Source organism: Microcaecilia unicolor, chromosome 2 (assembly GCF_901765095.1).
Source record: "Microcaecilia unicolor chromosome 2, aMicUni1.1, whole genome shotgun sequence".
Classification (NCBI taxonomy): domain Eukaryota; kingdom Metazoa; phylum Chordata; class Amphibia; order Gymnophiona; family Siphonopidae; genus Microcaecilia; species Microcaecilia unicolor.
The window spans coordinates 575,662,447-575,679,792 of NC_044032.1; the positions used below are offsets into that span (position 1 = coordinate 575,662,447).

At 43.9% G+C, this 17,346-nt stretch overlaps 1 protein-coding gene across 2 annotated transcripts in view; it reads right to left on the reverse strand.

Moving 5' to 3' along the window:
- STOX2 (storkhead box 2) overlaps positions 1-17,346 on the reverse strand; it is a 456,320-nt gene that overhangs the window by 34,493 nt on the left and 404,481 nt on the right. The gene's annotated exons all lie outside the window — the stretch shown is intronic.

The window sequence follows — 17,346 nt, forward strand, 5'->3', positions numbered from 1 at the left end:
CACTTGAGCAGTTATTGTTGGCTGTGACCCCTCAGCCTTACTCCTACCTGAACGGTTGCTGTTGGCCCCACCCCATAGCTTTACTATTCACTTGTGCAGCCACTACCCTTATGGCTTTACTTCTGCCTGCACAGTTGCTATTGGCCCTTCCCCTACAGCTTCACTCCTTCCATATGTGTGGCTGCTGTTCACCTTATTCCTATGGCTTCACTCCTGCTTATACAATCACTGTTGGCTACTACACCTGGCTGCAATCCTTCTACCCATGCAACCACTGGCTCACCCATTGAATGTCATGCTGTCCAGGGCTTTCAATGCTGTCTTATCTTTAAATTTTTTCTGGTTGTTTTTTTTATTTTCTATTTTTCATTTTCATTTATCCATTCCTTCTCATTATCTCTAATGTCCCTCTTTAATCTCATTTCCTCTCCCTTCTTTAACAATTTCTTTACCTTTGTTAATAGATTTTGTTTCCATTTACCTTCTCTCTTGTCCATCTGTCTTCATCTCTCATTCTTTTATATCCTCATATATCTTACCTTCTTGTCTTGCTCTTCTCCTCCCACTAATTTATTTCTCTTATCTCTGACTCTCAATCTCTTGGCAGCTTACTTTTATCTATCTGCCCATTTAACTCTTTTCCCTCAGCCCTCTCCTATCCCCTGTACCCACCTCTCCTAAATGTCCCTCTCACATCCTATTATTCTCACCTGTCCTTCATGCCCCTCTCACTATCCTTTATGCCCCTTTCACTCTCCTTCTCCTTCCATTATCTCCTTTCTCATTCTCTGCATCTGGCATTCGTCCATTATTCTGGCTCTCTTTACCTGATCTGACACACACTGTTTGAATTTATTTTGGATCATTACCTTTGTCTATTTACAAATTAGTAACTGTCATTATGAATATTTTATAGACCACTTTTACCTGGACTATTTGGAAGTACTCTACATTTGGAATTCTCAAGTCCACTTACGTTTATTTTTTTAAATCAAAGGTCAGTATTTCTTAACTTTATTTATTTATTTTTTAATTTTAAGGTCAATTATTTTTTTTTAAAACCCTTCTTTTAAATACATTCATTACATGTGGTATTAGACTCATGCTCTTCACAATTGTTTGCCCATGACTCATGTACTGGTCTGTTCCATTTATCAATGTATGTATTTGTTTTGATTGTTCAATATATATTTTGTGATATAATTCTGTATATATTCATTTTATTTTATATATACATTTGAGATATTTACATAATTATCAAGTATTTATTGTTTAACCACACATGGTTTCATATATACATCTACCTTTGTATATCTTTAATATAATTTTTGAATTGTGTTTTTGTGCTATTTATTGTACGTTTCCATCATTGTTATTTATTTATAAATGCATATTTATTTTTAGACTCCTGACGCAGGCCTTGTGGCCAAAACACAACGTTATGTTGAATCTTTTATCAATAAGCTTTTCTACTTAAGATTGTCTCTCTGGTCGGAACCCGTGGTCCATCACCCACTTTTTTCTTCCGTTTGTGCATTCTTGTGGGACCATAGAGTTCTCCGCTCTTGTGAATTTCTGTTGGACTTTGTTCTCCACCTTATCCTTCATCATCTCCCTCTATATTCATGTGCCTATCTTTCCAGCTTTCCGTTCTCCTCCACTTCCTATCTCTCCATAGTCTCCTCCCAGCAATTTTTTGTGCTCTCCCCTTTAACTACCTCTCCCAACACCTCCCAGCTGCCTCAGTCTCCTCATGCATCTCCTTCTTCCCATCGCTACATAGCTCAGTACCATAAATGGACCATTAATCCACGGCTGTTCCTACCCTCAAGGCGAAGTATTTACCTCTGGTTCTGACCTTAAGAGTGTACAAAGGTTGCATAGACTGGAGGAGGAAACAGTTACTGTGGGGAAGAAGTGCAGCAGCTCTACAATCCCCTCCATGCAGATTCCCTGCTACTATTTCTGAATTCTTTGTTTGTAGAATTGACGACTCTTTACTCGTTTCTCTGATGTTACAGACTGGGAGAGCAAGCAGAGGAAATAAGAAGTGACAGGATGCAGGCAGCTCAGAACTGAAGGAGGGCGAGGAGAGGTAAATAATTTTTCAAAAACCATCTGGGCAGTTCACTGCATACTTTTGACACCCTATTGTTTTTCATTTGGTAGTGCACATGCACCCACCATGCACTATTCATGCAATGTCCATGGTTTTGGTGTCTACGTTTCTAGGTGTGAACACTTCTACCAGTCATGGAGCTGGTGTAAATGTTCGTGTATACATCAAGAAAGCATGCGCACAGATATGGTATTCTAGATTCTGAGCGTGTAACTGTTCCCCCGCTCATGCTCTGCCAACTCCACCCATGTGAACACCTACCCATAAACTACACACTAGTGCTGTCCAATTCAGTCAAAAAAGTTTCGATTCATTATGATTTGATTCTTTCAAAAAAATTGGTTTTTCGATTCATTTTGATTCGATTTAACTTGATTGAAATAGTGAGGCCCACATGCTAATATTATAACACACAGGGTAAAAAAAAAAAAAAAAAAGAAAAACAGGCAGCAGCAATTGAACAAAGGAAAACTTTAGTGTGAGCACGCCATGCAGTGTTACATCATGTGAAAAGTGAAGTTTGGTCAAGTCCTACATCTTCCAGTTTTAAGAAAAATCATTTTGTCCACTTTGGCTGGCTTCAGACAACTGCGTCTTGCAGCTATAATTTGTCCAGAAGCAGAAAAAATTCTTTCTGAGGGCACAGAGGTGGCTGGCGTACACAGAAACATACTGTTCTTCAGATGCAATTTGTTGTGGCTTCCTCAAAAGCCTGCAAAACATAAACGAGTTTTTGGGCACGATCATAGTCACGTTAGGCAGGTGCACCTTTCTTTGTGATTTTGTTGCTGCTGCTCAAAGCTAAACCAATGGGTTGCCTGCTCCTGAAACAGGTTTAAAACAAAATAATCCAATTGTGTATCTAAAAGGTAAACGTCTACAAAACAGATGAAGATGTGATTCCATGTGCCCCAATGAAAGGAGAGTTTAATTCTTCTTCCATTTAATTTCAATATATTCCATCATCTATATAACACCAGGCTTCCCAAGGCAGATTACAACAGTTAAAATAAGCCCATCAGGAAACAGGATATCCTCACTGAAATCTGGTCATCTGTACTGTATAGAAGAACAGTGAAGAAAGATGGGCACAAATTACAGAGTTTATAATTGTTATTTCTACCAGCTACAATAATTTGTGAAGCTGTTTTAGTGATATTCAATTGTTATTTCTTTTCTCCTCCACCTAAGGAACTGCCTATCCAACTGAAACAGCTTTAGACTTGTTACAGATGTGAACCAACAATAAAGAACGACAACGTGGAAGCAGCAGCTCATAGGTTTGCTTGCTTTGTTTTGAGCAATGACAGCTGCACAGGGGAGTGGACACACAGATTAACCAAATTGGCTCACTTGCTTACAGTAGACTAGATAGGTGGCTCACTTCCACTCCTGTCTATTAAACCTCCTTACTTGGCTTGCTTGGCTCGGCTGCCAGTCCCGCCCCCTGATGACAGTTCCTGTTCCAGCTGTGCGCCAATAGAAAGACTTTCTTCCCTGTGCTAACAACAGAGAGACCTTGGGCAGCTGCAGTGGCTTGGGTGACAGTGTGACGGAAAAAGGGAGGGAAGCAGCGATGGCAGCTTGGGTGACAGCATGTGGGAGGGGGGTGGGGAAATCCCTGATCAGAACTCCCAATTTTTTTCCAAAACAAATTGATTCGAATCGATTCGTCCAAAATGAATTGACAAATCAATTTGAATCGTGAATTGGATAGCACTACTATACACTATAGCACATATACACCTTCTTACAGAATAGCCCTTAGCCAATATGCTTATCGTTACACCTGTATGTGTCAACACATGCACATAAATTACCAGAATACCAGCATTTAAGCATGTTATTGCTGCCTAACTTTAGGTGGCTTCTTAATCAATTACTTCCTTAGGGATTAAGCTAACTACTCAGTCTTGGAGTTCTTCACATATATATTGAAAGCATATTTCTTTCACCTTTCTATGATCTTTTTTTAATCTCTCCATTTCCTTATATTAAGAGTGTCAGTTGCATAACTTCAATGTACGCTCTTGCTGCTGAAGTATCCATTTTATGCAGCAGCAGGGCAGTCTGATAGCATTAAGTTCCATATTTCCTAAAATAGACAGGGCTTTCCAGGATCATTGCTTTTCTGCCACTAATAAATTCCAGACTTACCCAGCAGCAATCAGAGCTCCGTTAAAAGTAAGCCAGGCTGAAACTCATTGGTCTTTCCGGCTTGGCAACCAGTTGGTGAATGAAACTCTCTTTTTAGAAAGACTTTTATTAAAAAACAAACAAAAACAAAACGAAACCCCACAAACTGTACACAAATACAGGATTACATTGAGGGGCATAATCGAACGCGAACGCCCATCTCCATGGGCGTCTATCTTCGAGAACGGGTACGTGAATGGGCGGGACAGACCGTATTTTTCAAAAAAATGGGCGTCCATCTTTTTTTTCAATAATACGGTTTGTGCCGGGCAAATGCATCAGATTTGTGCGGATTTGAGCTGGGCAGTTACGTTTTTCAGTGATAATATAAACCAAAGGCGCCCAGCTCAAAAACGAACAAATCCAAGGCATTTGGTTGTGGGAGGGGCCAGGATTCATAGTGCACTGGTCCCCCTCACATGCCAGGACACCAACCGGGCACCCTAGGGGGCCCTTGTAACAAGTAAAAAAAAAAAAAGTTACATACCTCCCAAGTCCATAGCTCCCTTCCCTTGGGTGCTGAGCCCCCCAAATCCCCGCAAAACTGACTGCCCACAACTCTACACCATTACCATAGCATTTATGGCTGAAGGGGGGCACCTAGATGTCGGTACAGTGGGTTTTGGGGGCGGCTTGGAGCGCTCCCATTAACCACCACAAGTGTAACAGGTGGGGGGGGGGGGGGGATGGGCCTGGGTCCACCTGGGTGAAGTCCACTGCACCCACTAACAACTGCTCCAGGGACCTGCATACTGCTGTGATGGAGCTGGGTATGGCATTTGAGGCTGGCATATAGGCTGGAAAAAAAAGTTCTTAAAGTTCTTTTTTTTTTTTGGTGGGAGAGGGTTAGTGACCACTGGGGGAGTCAGGGGTGGTCATCCCCGATTCCCTCCGGTGGTCATCTGGTCATTTAGGGCACTTTTTTGGGACTTGTTCGTGAAAAAAAGGTCCAAAAAAAGTGACCCAAATTCGCGGTAAAAACGCCTTTCTTTTTTCGATCCTCGGCTGATAAACACGCCCCAGCCCCGCCTTCACCACGCCCCCGTCAACTTTGTTTGTTCCTGCGATGGAGTGCAGTTGAAGATGCCCAAAATCGGCTTTCGATTATACCGATTTGGGCGCCTTTGCGAGATGGGCGCCCATCTCCCGATTTGGGTCGAAATACGGGTGCCCATCACTTTCGAAAATAAGGCAGATTGTTTTTTTTTTTTTTTTTAAAGTATCTTTATTACGTCATTGGTGCATAGTAATAACAAGATATAGTACAAATTCGTGTCCCATCAAGGGGACTTCCGCTGGTACAACAATACACAAAAATGAAAAGCCTCTAGACATGTTTACCACAGACTAGACTTAACGCCTATGGCTTATAGTTATGTAAGACACCTTTGACTTTTTGGTTATAGTTAAACTTCCCACCCCTCCCATCCCCCCCCCCCCCCCCCCCCCCTGTTGTCCACTGCCAATAACCAGCCAAACCTATTCTCTCTGACTTCCTCTTGGAGATTCCGCTCACTTCTCCTCTCTCCAGGATTTTAGCTTAGCATCATTCATACTTCAATTATTATCAGACGAGGGGTCTAACAACAATGTTTCAGCCTCAGGGATTCTACCCCATAGCATTCGGTATTGTCTCAATCCTGGAGATGCATGGAGTATTGTCTTCATTACCTAGCTAGCCATTTCTCTCATCAGGCCCATCCATACTTTGAGCTGGGGAGGAGCATTATCTATCCATGACATCAGAATACACTTTTTGACCAGTATGGTGGCCACTATTATGAACTTACATTGGGCCTCACTCAGCCCCTGCTCTCTCAGATTCATCGAGCTGCCCATATATGTAACTGAATAGGTCCATTCAAAATCGTCCTGCACCAAGCGTTCTATATGTTTAAGGGCACCCCGCCAAAGCTCAGGCAGCTTAGGGTATTCCATAAAGGAGTGCAATAGCGTTCCCACATGCGCTCTACATTTCACACATAGATCATCGGGAAACAACCCTAGTGCTTTCCATTTTGCCCTAGAGATGTGAACCCTATGCAGAATGCGAAATTGTATCTCCTGTAAAGCAGCGTTTGGTGTGACCTTGCAAAGCTCTCCAAAGGCCTTCCCTAATTCTTCCTCAGTTACTGTGCCCCCAATTTCCTTACGCCAAGTATTCGCTAATTGCATTGTGCAAAGCCCCACAACAAATTAAGTTAGATGAAGGAGGCTCCCTGTATGTGTTTGACCTTTGTAGATCAGTGGAGCAGACCAATGAGAGATGTCTGTCAGAGGTGAACTGGCGGGAGACTGGAGAGGCCGATTGTATACAGATGACTTTTTTATGCCTTCAAAAAGTGTAAAAAATATGAACATATCCATATTCTATTCTATGCATGTTTTGTATTCCGCCCACATTCCAAATAGGATTTGTAGCGGATTACAGTCAAGTAAGCCTCACTGTCTGATGGATGTACAATTAACTACAAAGATCATAATTAGTTCTTTTCTGCAAACAAATATGTTTTAAAAACTTTTCTGAAACACAAACAAGATGGAATTTGTCTTAATTCTCGAGGTAGGATACTCCCAAGTCCTAGCACCTTGATAGGAAAACGAATGATCATAAAAAGACTTTAATCAAATATTTCTCAGAGATGGATAACCTATTTTTAAAGTTTGTGAAAAATGAGAGTTATGTCTATAAGCAGGAATAGCAAGTAATCTGGTTACTTCCTTCGAGTTCTGACCATAGACAGATTTAAAAACCAAACAAGCTAATTTATACTGAATATATAATTATTCTTAGTAGGCTTAAAAATAAAAGAAATGAAGCAATTCAACTAAAGGGGGTATTTTGATATTTTTAGACTGTAAGAAATTCCAATAGGATCACCATGCACCTGTCTCAAGGATTTTACATTGCAACTGTAAATGCAGCTTTCACTTAAGGGAAAAGGGATGGGATTTGATATACCCCTTTTCTGTGGTTACAAACAAAGTGGTTTACATATTATATACAGGTACTTACTTTGTATCTGGGGAAATGGAGGGTTAAGAGACTTGCCCAGAGTCACAAGGAGCTGCAGTAGGAATTAAACCCAGTTACCTTGGTTCTCAGGCCACTTCACTAACCATTAGGCTACTTGTACACTCCATTACCAACTGGGAATCTGTGCTGAGGAGGCAATTCCATAAGTGGGCACCTCCATTTAGGCACCTTGAGGCTACACAGTAGGAACCCATTCTGTAATGGAATCTGGGCACCTAGGTTTCATAATAGCACAGTAGTGTAACCAGTATCGACATGCCTTACATTTAGGTGCTGCAATTACACCAATCATAGAGCTGGCCTAAAGTGCGGGCACCTAAATGTGGCAGGAACATGCATAACTTATATTATGCTGTACGGTTACTTGCGTAAGTGGGAGCCCTGTCCATGCTCTGCCCTTGTGTATGCCCCCTTCCAAATACGCATTATGGGGTCCTTTTACAAAGGCGCTGAAAAATGGCTTGCGGTAGTGTAGGCGCGGGTTTTGGGTGCGCACCAATCCATTTTTAGTGTGTCTATAAAAAGGCCTTTTTACATTTTTTGCCGAAAATGGATTTGCGGCAAAATGAAAATTGCTGTGCGTCCATTTTGGGTCTGAGGCCTTACCGCCAGCCATTGACCTAGCGGTAATGACGTTCGAGTGCCAAATGCCACTTGGCACATGTCCGTTACCTGCAGGACGTCAGACTCACAGAAACAGAAGCCTGCGCGGCCGCGTTGCTGATCTGCAAGGGCAGGCTTCTACATGGAATGTTGCTAGTGGTGGAGTAGCCTTATGGTTAATGCAGTGGACTTTGATCCTGGGGAACTGAATTCAATTCCCACTGCAGCTCCTTGTGGCTCCAGGCAAGTCACTTAACTCTCCATTGCCCCTGGTACAAAATAAGTACCTGAATATATGTAAACTGCTTTGAATGTAGTTGCAAAAACCTCAGAAAGGCAGTATATCAAGTCCCATTTCCCTTTCCCCCTACTAAAGTATCTACTTTCTGGACTTCTTGAGTTGCACAAGCTTTTAACTTATGCATGTGTATAAACCAGGCCACACACATAAGCTGAACGTCAGACCAAAAACAATTCCAATAAAATTAAATATCTTTTCATATAGAAAAATAGATACTGTGAGCTCACTTTTTTATAAATGGTTTAAAGATGTTAAGCAACCTTGCACCAACATTTATTATAAAATTAACCAAAATTCTAAAGGCCAGGAATCAAAACCAGTCTAGCTGCAAGCACTGTACTGGATAAAACAAATCCTAAATTAATTTGCATTTCATTTTTAATACATTGCTTTCTGTTATCTGTTGCCAGTAATAGTCATGCATAAGACCATGTGAATCGCTATGCTTTAAATGTGAATATGACTCATTTTCAGCATTTTTGCCAGTTTGTGAATATTAACAGCTGAATACAATTTGCCTGCATCTGACATAATGGTTCTATCCTCCCTCTTCTCACTAGTTTAAATGTGATCTCCAAATTGCTTGGATTATAGGGTTCCAGTTGTGGGTAAGCAACTTCTCAAACTTAATTCTAGACCACTAGTTATCTGGAAAGGTCACTATGTAGCATGTGCATCTAAAGAAGACTAGGGTATACTAAGGGGCTCTTTTACTGAAGCGTGCTAAGTAGGTAGATCATGAACGAGCACATAGCATCTGTCAACGCACATCCATTACTGTACTGGCATGATAGGGCATGCTAATTCGCAGACTGACTGCAAAGCCTGTTACGGGGTGAGAAATGAGCGAGGAATGGGCATGGCCATGGACTATGCATTGCAGTTAGTGTGCCATTACTTTCAGCACACCGTCATCGGTGCTGATAACTGTCAGTATACTTACTGTGTGGTAAAGAGCTTTTCTGTACGGTAAATAAATAAATAACTTATGGAAACATTCTGGAAATGCCCCATACTGTTAGCACACAGGTTTTGCACTTGTCATGTGTTAATTTATACATTTACCACATGGGAAGTGTAAAACTTTACTACATGTTAGTAAGAGAGCTCCTATGTTGCATTTTGCACTTTGGTATTCATAATGTAAACCACTTTAGGCCAGATTCTATATATGGCGCCTAAAACATCCATGCGAAACTAGGCGTATTCTATAAAATTTAGGAGCGATATATAGAAAACGCTTAGTCGATAACATAGCACCTCAATCTACACACGTGTTCATTTATGCCAATAAAAACCTGGTGTCAATCCATGCATGTAGATTTAAGTGTACTGGCCCGTAGTTTGTAATTACACGTGGAAATTTTGGAGCACCCACGAAATGCCCATAAATACGCCCATAAACATGCTCCTTTTAAGCTATGCACATTTTGAACTGCTCGCTTTGCAATTTAGGCGCAGTTCATAGAATACGGTTAGTGATTTCTGTGCATAAATTGTAATTACTGCCAATTAGTGCTCATTATTGCTTGTTAAGTGCTGTTAAAAATGCTGATTACCTTGTTCTACCAATTACGATACGCACGTATCTCCGCATGGAATCTAGGAACCATATATAGAATCCGGGGGTTTGTGTCCCAAGGTAATATTAAGTCTAAGAAGAAAGCTGCATAGCTTTTCAGTTCATATCTGCTTAGTTTACTTAAACCTTCATGATTAAGGACTTGATTTTATTGCAGTCCCTTATTGATTTCATTTCATGCCCATTATGCCCTATCAATTCCTGAGCCTCTTTCCTTTCTACTGGCTTGCAGGAGCATGTACTTATTTCTCATCTTCCTTTCTTGGATGTTAGTTTTAATCTTGTGGTTTGAACCATGCTGTCAACAAGTTCTGCAAGGCTGACGCTGGCCAGAGGAGGCTGCAGAGATACGTAAGCATTAGGGTGTTCAGGGATTCTCCGAGGACAGCAGGCCATTCATTCTCACATATGGGTGACGTCATCCACGTCGCCCGTTGTGGAGCACTTTTAAAAAGCATATATGACTTTAAGAGCATGCGCTAGTGCCCCCACTGCACATGTGCGAGTGCCTTCCCACCTGCCGTGATAGAGCAGGACCATCAGTACACAGAAAGCTATCAGCATATAAGACAACTCCAAGGGGAAGTGGGAGGGAATGTGAGAATGAATGGCTTGCTGTCCTCAAACAATCCCTGCTACAGGTAAGTATCTTCACTTTCTCCGAGGACAAGCAGGCCATATTCTCACATGTGGGAATCCATAGCTACCAGGCTCACTAAACACAACAGGAGGTCCAGTGGAACTCGCAATGGCGAGTTCAAAATATGAATTAAACTGAAATTGTATACTTCCTGATAGTGTGGCCTGGAACAGAACAAAACGGGCCTAGGAGGGTGAAGTTGGATTCCAGAGCCTAAACTAAGTCTGCAGAACTGACTGTCCAAACCGACTATCGCGTTGGGCATCATGATCTAGGCAGTAATAATATGTGAATGTGTGGGCTGAAGACCATGTTGCAGTCTTGCAGATCTCTCAAAGTGAGGCAGACTTCAAATGGTTTATCGACACCGCCATGGAGCTGACATGAGGAGCCTTGACATGACCGTCAAGAGTGAGCCCAGTCTGGGCATAAGTACATAAGTAATGCCACACTGGGAAAAGACCAAGGGTCCATCGATCCCAGCATCCTGTCCACGACAGCGGCCAATCCAGGCCAATGGCACCTGGCAAGCTTCCCAAACGTACAAACATTCTACACATGTTATTCCTGGAATTGTGGATTTTTCCCAAGTCCATTTAGTAGTGGTTTATGGACTTGTTCTTTAGGAAACCGTCTAACCCCCTTTTAAACTCTGCTAAGTTAACCGCCTTCACCACGTTCTCCGGCAACCAATTCCAGAGTTTAATTATGCGTTGGGTGAAGAAACATTTTCTCTGATTTGTTTTAAATTTACTACACTGTAGTTTCATTGCATGCCCCCTAGTCCTAGTATTTTTGGAAAGCGTGAACAGACGCTTCACATCCACCTGTTCCACTCCACTCATTATTTTATATACCTCTATCATGTCTCCCCTCAGCCGTCTCTTCTCCAAGCTGAAGAGCCCTAGCCTCCTTAGTCTTTCTTCAAAGGGAAGTCGTCCCATCCCCGCTATCATTTTAGTCGCCCTTTGCTGCACCTTTTCCAATTCTACTATATCTTTCTTGAGACGCGGCGACCAGAACTGAACACAATACTCAAGGTGCGGTCGCACCATGGAGCAATACAACGGCATTATAACATCCTCACACCTGTTTTCCATACCTTTCCTAATAATACCCAACATTCTATTCGCTTTCCTAGCCGCAGCAGCACACTGAGCAGAAGGTTTCAGTGTATTATCGACGACGACACCCAGATCCCTTTCTTGGTCCATAACTCCTAACGTGGAATCTTGCATGATGTATCTATAATTCAGGTTCTTTTTTCCCACATGCATCACCTTGCACTTGCTCACATTAAACGTCATCTGCCATTTAGCCGCCCAGTCTCCCAGTCTCGTAAGGTCCTTCTGTAATTTTTCACAATCCTGTCGCGAGTTAACGACTTTGAATAACTTTGTGTCATCAGCAAATTTAATTACCTCGCTAGTTACTCCCATCTCTAAATCATTTATAAATATAAGTGAAAGAAATGTAATCTGCCAGTGAAGTAGAAATGATGAGTTGCCCAATGGCGACCCCTATCCTGTTGGGATCAAAAGAAACAAAAAGCTGGAAGGACTGTCTGTAGGGCCCAGTCTGCTGAAATGAAAAAGCCACTGCTCACAGTCCAAGGTGGGTAGTGTACATTCTCCAGGATGAGATATGAGGTCTGGGAAAGAATATTGGAAGGACGAGAGACTGATGCAGATGGAACTCTGATAAAACCGTAAGGAGGAACTCAGGGTGCGTGCGGAGAAGCATCTGGTTGTGATGAAATTTCGTGTAAGGTGGATCCATTAATAGGGCTTGAAGATCATTCATTCTGCAAGCTAAAGTAACATCCACCAAAGCAGACCTTCCAGGTCAAGTACTTCAGATGACAGAAATGAAGTGGCTTAAAATGAGCTTTGATCAGAGGGTTAGGACAACGTTGAAGTCCCATGACACAGGCGGAGGTTTGATAGGAGGCACTGACAAAAGCAAATTGCTCATGAAGAGAACAACTAGAGGCCGACCAGAGATGGGCTGACCTTCCACTGGTGAGAAGGAAATGCACAAAGTTGCATCTCTTACAGAGATGGTCTTGAGATCAGACTCGGAGAAGACTGTGTAGGACAAGAAAGAGGATCTATGGCCTTGCCCCCACACCAGATGGCAAACCTCCCCCATTTGACAGAAGAACACATCTCAGTGGATTCACTTTTGGAAAACCAGAAAGACTCTGGAAACAATCCCAGAAAGAAACAAGGAAGCAAAGTCAATATCAAGGCCATGCAGGCCATAGATGGGGGTTGGGATGGCAAAAGAATCCCCCGTTCTGCGGTTTGAGGGTTGGAAAACACTTCAATAATCACGGTTCTTCAGAGGACAACTCCAGAATCAGGAACCAGATCTGCTGAGCTTGGATGGGCGATCAGAATCATGGCTCCCTGGTTTTGCCTCCTAAGAGGAATGGGAGGATGCGCATGCAGAAACTCAATTCCCTAATGAAAGAGGAAGTTATCCAACATTAATCTGTCATAGGCCGCTAGCCAGGAACAGTACTGAGGGGCTTTGCAACTGTATGGAGTGGCAAAGAGAGCAACCAAGGGAGTGTCCCATGTCTGGAAAAGCTCTCGGGCAACGCCCAGATCAAGTGACCACTCGTATAGTTGCATTACCCTACTCAGTGTGTCGGCCAGGCAGTGCAAGGTGCCCACCAGGCATGGGGCTTGGAGAACAATTCCTTTCTGGACAGCCCATTGCCACAGCTGAATGGCCCGCTGAACCAAAGGGAAGTTCCAGGACTCCCCTTGCTTGTGGGAGCAATACCTGGCAACCTGATTGTCCATTTGAACGTGTACAAGTCAGTTGAGCAGTTGATCCATGAAAAGCTTTAGAGAGTCTAAATCGCCTGCAGCTCCAGAAGGATAATTTGAGGATCTGGCTCTGGAGGTAATCAAGCACATTAAGAGAGAAGCCCATTGAACTGAGCTCCCCAGGCCAGGTTGGAAGCAGCAATCATCAGCAACCTCTGGGGCTGAAGAATGTGGGATGGGAGAACAATAGTAAAACTGGATCAAATTGGTCACCAGAGGAGGGACTGAACCAAGTGTGGTGTCACTAGGACAAAATCTGCTAGATCCACGGAGGCTGGACACCACTGGGAGGCTAGCATCCACTGAGCAGCAGTCAGGTAAAGTGTAAAGTGAGTGATATGGATAGCAGAGGCCATAAGGCCTAGAAACCACAGCGGCTGTTGAGCTATGACTTGCTGGCAGGCTTGAGTCCAAGTGACAAGGACAACTAGAATGTATGCCACTGGCACAGGGAGAAAGGACCATGCCTGCTGTATATCTAGTAGGGTCCCAATGAACTCCAATCACCAGACTGGGAGCACACAAGGGGAAGGCAAAAATGAACCCTAGTAAGTCTAGCACCTGAGTAGCTCGTCCAATGGACTCTGAAGCACAGTTCTTGGATGTGCTCATCACCAGCCAATCACCCAGATAAAGGAACACATGGATTCCCAATCTGCATAGCGATGCTGCGACCACTGCAAGACACTCAGTGAAACTCTGGGAGATGACACGATGCCAAACGGCAACACGTGGGACTGGAAATGAAGCATTCCTAGGTAAAATCAAAGATACCTCCGGTGCTTGGAAGTATCGGGAGATGAGTGTAGGTGTCTTTTAAGAGCAAAGAGCATACCTAATCTGGTACCCGAATCATCAGGAGTAGAGTGCCCTGGAAAACCATTGTGAACTTTCCATTGATCAGGTATTTTGTACAGATGGACCCTGCTGCTCTTGTGCTTGGGTCACAAGGAAGGAGGTGGAATAGAATCCCTGCCAGTCTCGCCTTGCTCGACTACATGGGCTCTTGGAAGGGCGGAAAGTTCCTCTGTAAGAATGGAAAGTTCCTCTGTAAGAACCTGCTAAAGGTATAGGAAGACACTCTCATAGGACAAGCTGGAGGTTCTGGACACCAATGCAGGGCGTAACCATGATGGACTAGGTGGAGAACCCACTGGTCAGAGGTAGAAAGGGACAACTTTTCTGGAAAAAACTCTGTCTTGTTCCTACCAGCAGGTCACCCAGAACAGTCACATGAACAGTGGCTATACTGTGTTGGAGCCAGGAAAAGTTTGGCCTCAGCTTTGACTGGAGGGCTAGTGGCTCAAGGCTCACACCATTGATGAGAACAAGTGTATTGGGGCTGCGGTTGTAGCGGTTGGCGAAAAGATTTGATTTGCCCAAAACCCTCCTTTAGGAGGAGGGTACGGAATGTGTCCAACGGGAGGGAGGAACGATGATATCAGAATGCAATCTGAGGCGGTCACAGACCTCATCCCACTTTTCTCCAAAAAGACTGTCCCTCAGTACACAGCAAGCGCTAACCTCTGCTGGACTGGTGGTGCCAAGTCAGAGACAGGTAGCCAGGAGAGTCTGTACATCTCTGCAGGCTGTACAGAGGGCCTGGATGCCACATCAGGGGTATCAGAAGTGCCGCTGGTTAGAAACTTACGACACACCATGTGCCGTTTGGCCAGCTGGTGAAGTGAGTCAGCCTGCTCCGGTGGGAGAGAATCAACCAAAGCAGGCAGACTGCGCACCAAGTGCTGCCCAAATGTGGTAGACAAGCATTGAGGCCTGAGACATCTGCTGCCCAAAAAAGTCCAGGGTTTGAGCTTCTCTGCCTGAGGGCATAGAAGCAAGGTCTCTGGAACACCTGGTGCTCATCAGTACGGATGCTAACAGCAGGGAAAATGAAGCTATTGAAGACTGTCAAAGCCTAGGGAACACTGGATCCAATGCCGAATATCAATCTGCCTGGGAAGACAGGGACTGACAGAGGTGGCTCTTAGTTCACCACCCGTACCCATCCACGAAGTTGGTGAAGCAGGATCTTTTTTTTTTTCTTACATTTGTACCCTGCACTTTCCCACTCATAGCAGGTTCAATGCGGCTTACATATTATATACAGGTACTTATTTGTACCTGGGCAATGGAGGGTTAAGTGACTTGCCCAGAGTCACAAGGAGCTGCCTGTGCCTGCAGTGGGAATCAAACCCAGTTCCCCAGGACCAAAGTCCACCACTCTAACCACTAGGCCACTCCTCCACTCATGACAGCATCTCTAGGAGAAGACCCATAGTCCAGCGATATCATGTTCCCAACAGAAGCAGGGAAGGAAAGGCATGCAGATGGAGACGGTCTCCTATCCTCTGAAGGGGAAGAATCAGATGGAACACCATAGGCCTCCAAGAAGTACCTAGGGTCCTCATCCAGCATCCATGAATGCTCTTCATTAGTGTCAGCAAAAAGCTCCTCATGAGAGGGCTGACACCAAGCCTGCCTCGAATAGAAGGGAACACATCCCTGCCTGGAAGGGCACTGAGGTGTAGGCTCCAACCACAACTGAGGCAAAACTCCTTCCAGCAATGTTGAGGGGGTTTTCAGCACAGGCTGCTGTCAACGCTGGTACTGCATGTGGCACCGGGGCTGTAGGACTCATCGCAGGTTGTAGACTCTGTGGTGCAGGAGGAAGAAGTATGGCTGGTGCAAGCACCCTAGACACCAACGCCCTCTGCTGGAGAAACCTCACTGGGGGTCCTGGAAGAGGGCCCAAATGCACTCATCAAGGGTCGACGTCGAGAAAAGCCGGGGTGTCGAATCCCAGACACCTTACTGAACTGTCGGGGTCGGTGCAGGTAGTTGATCCTGGCTACATAAAGACCACTGCGCCAGTACCTTCTGCATGGAGGGACAGTTCTCCTCTTGGCGCCAAAGCTTCTCAGGGACTGGATCCCTCAGTGCCCCGGTGCTCCTAGCACATAGCGTTAAGGGCGATCAATGCTGACATTTCTTAGGTTGCACTTGATGATGAGTACCAACATTCTTCAGCGCCGACTAGGAGGACGACAAATCCTGATGTCTCCATGGTATCAGATCCGATGCGGACTGGTCCCAGGGGCCGTGCACTGTGGACAGCATCTAGATAGGTGGAGACCCACTTGATGCACATCCATGCCCCACATCTGATAGATGTGGTGCAGCCATAGGGATCGACACACTGAATGTCCAAAGATGTGTCGATGCCATTACTGATGCCAACGCTGACGAAACAGATCAGGCTCCAAAAAATGTTCATGGTTTGAGCCTTTCTGTACATCTACTACTACTTATCATTTATATAGCGCATCTGAGTTCGTTTGTGCAACTGAAAGCAAAGAAGGCAGGTGGTCGAGTTATGGTCTGCCTACAAATGCTGAAACACCTGTGGTCGAGCTATGGTCTGGCCACAAATGCTGGAACTTACTGTTAATAAGCTGAAATACTAAAATCTAACTTGATCACCATAAACCATTGCCTTTACTCGTGATACCAAGTTAGTAAAGTGGAGAAAAAGACCTCAGTAGTCTCAGCATGGCCGCAGAACAAATAATGTACTCAGTGCCCGCATCTTTAAGACTCCATTCTTATCACTGGTCAAAAACCTCCACTTGTTCTTATACTCAATCAATAGTTATTCCAAATATATGTGAGTTAGTTGTGACTGGTTTCTAAATTACACAGGATCTAAATAGTGTCACTTAGCTTTAAATCTGCCCAACGGGGCTCTCCGTTTCATTCTGTGGTTGAGCTTCTGAATTCAGTAATAATTATGTCTATGCCTTGATATTACAGAAAAAACACACAAAGTGTGAAGAAGGGAGTCTCAGAATCTCATGTACTACACTTTCTGTAATGCTTACGTTGTTCCCAAAATTGTATCAAAAGTAACTGAGAATCAAGTTTTCCCCAGACCATTTTCTCTTAGAAGCAACTGTGCAAAATATGGTTTTAACTAATTAAGCTGGAATCTAGAGAACAGCAATGCAGGGCAACCTATCTTTCTAACA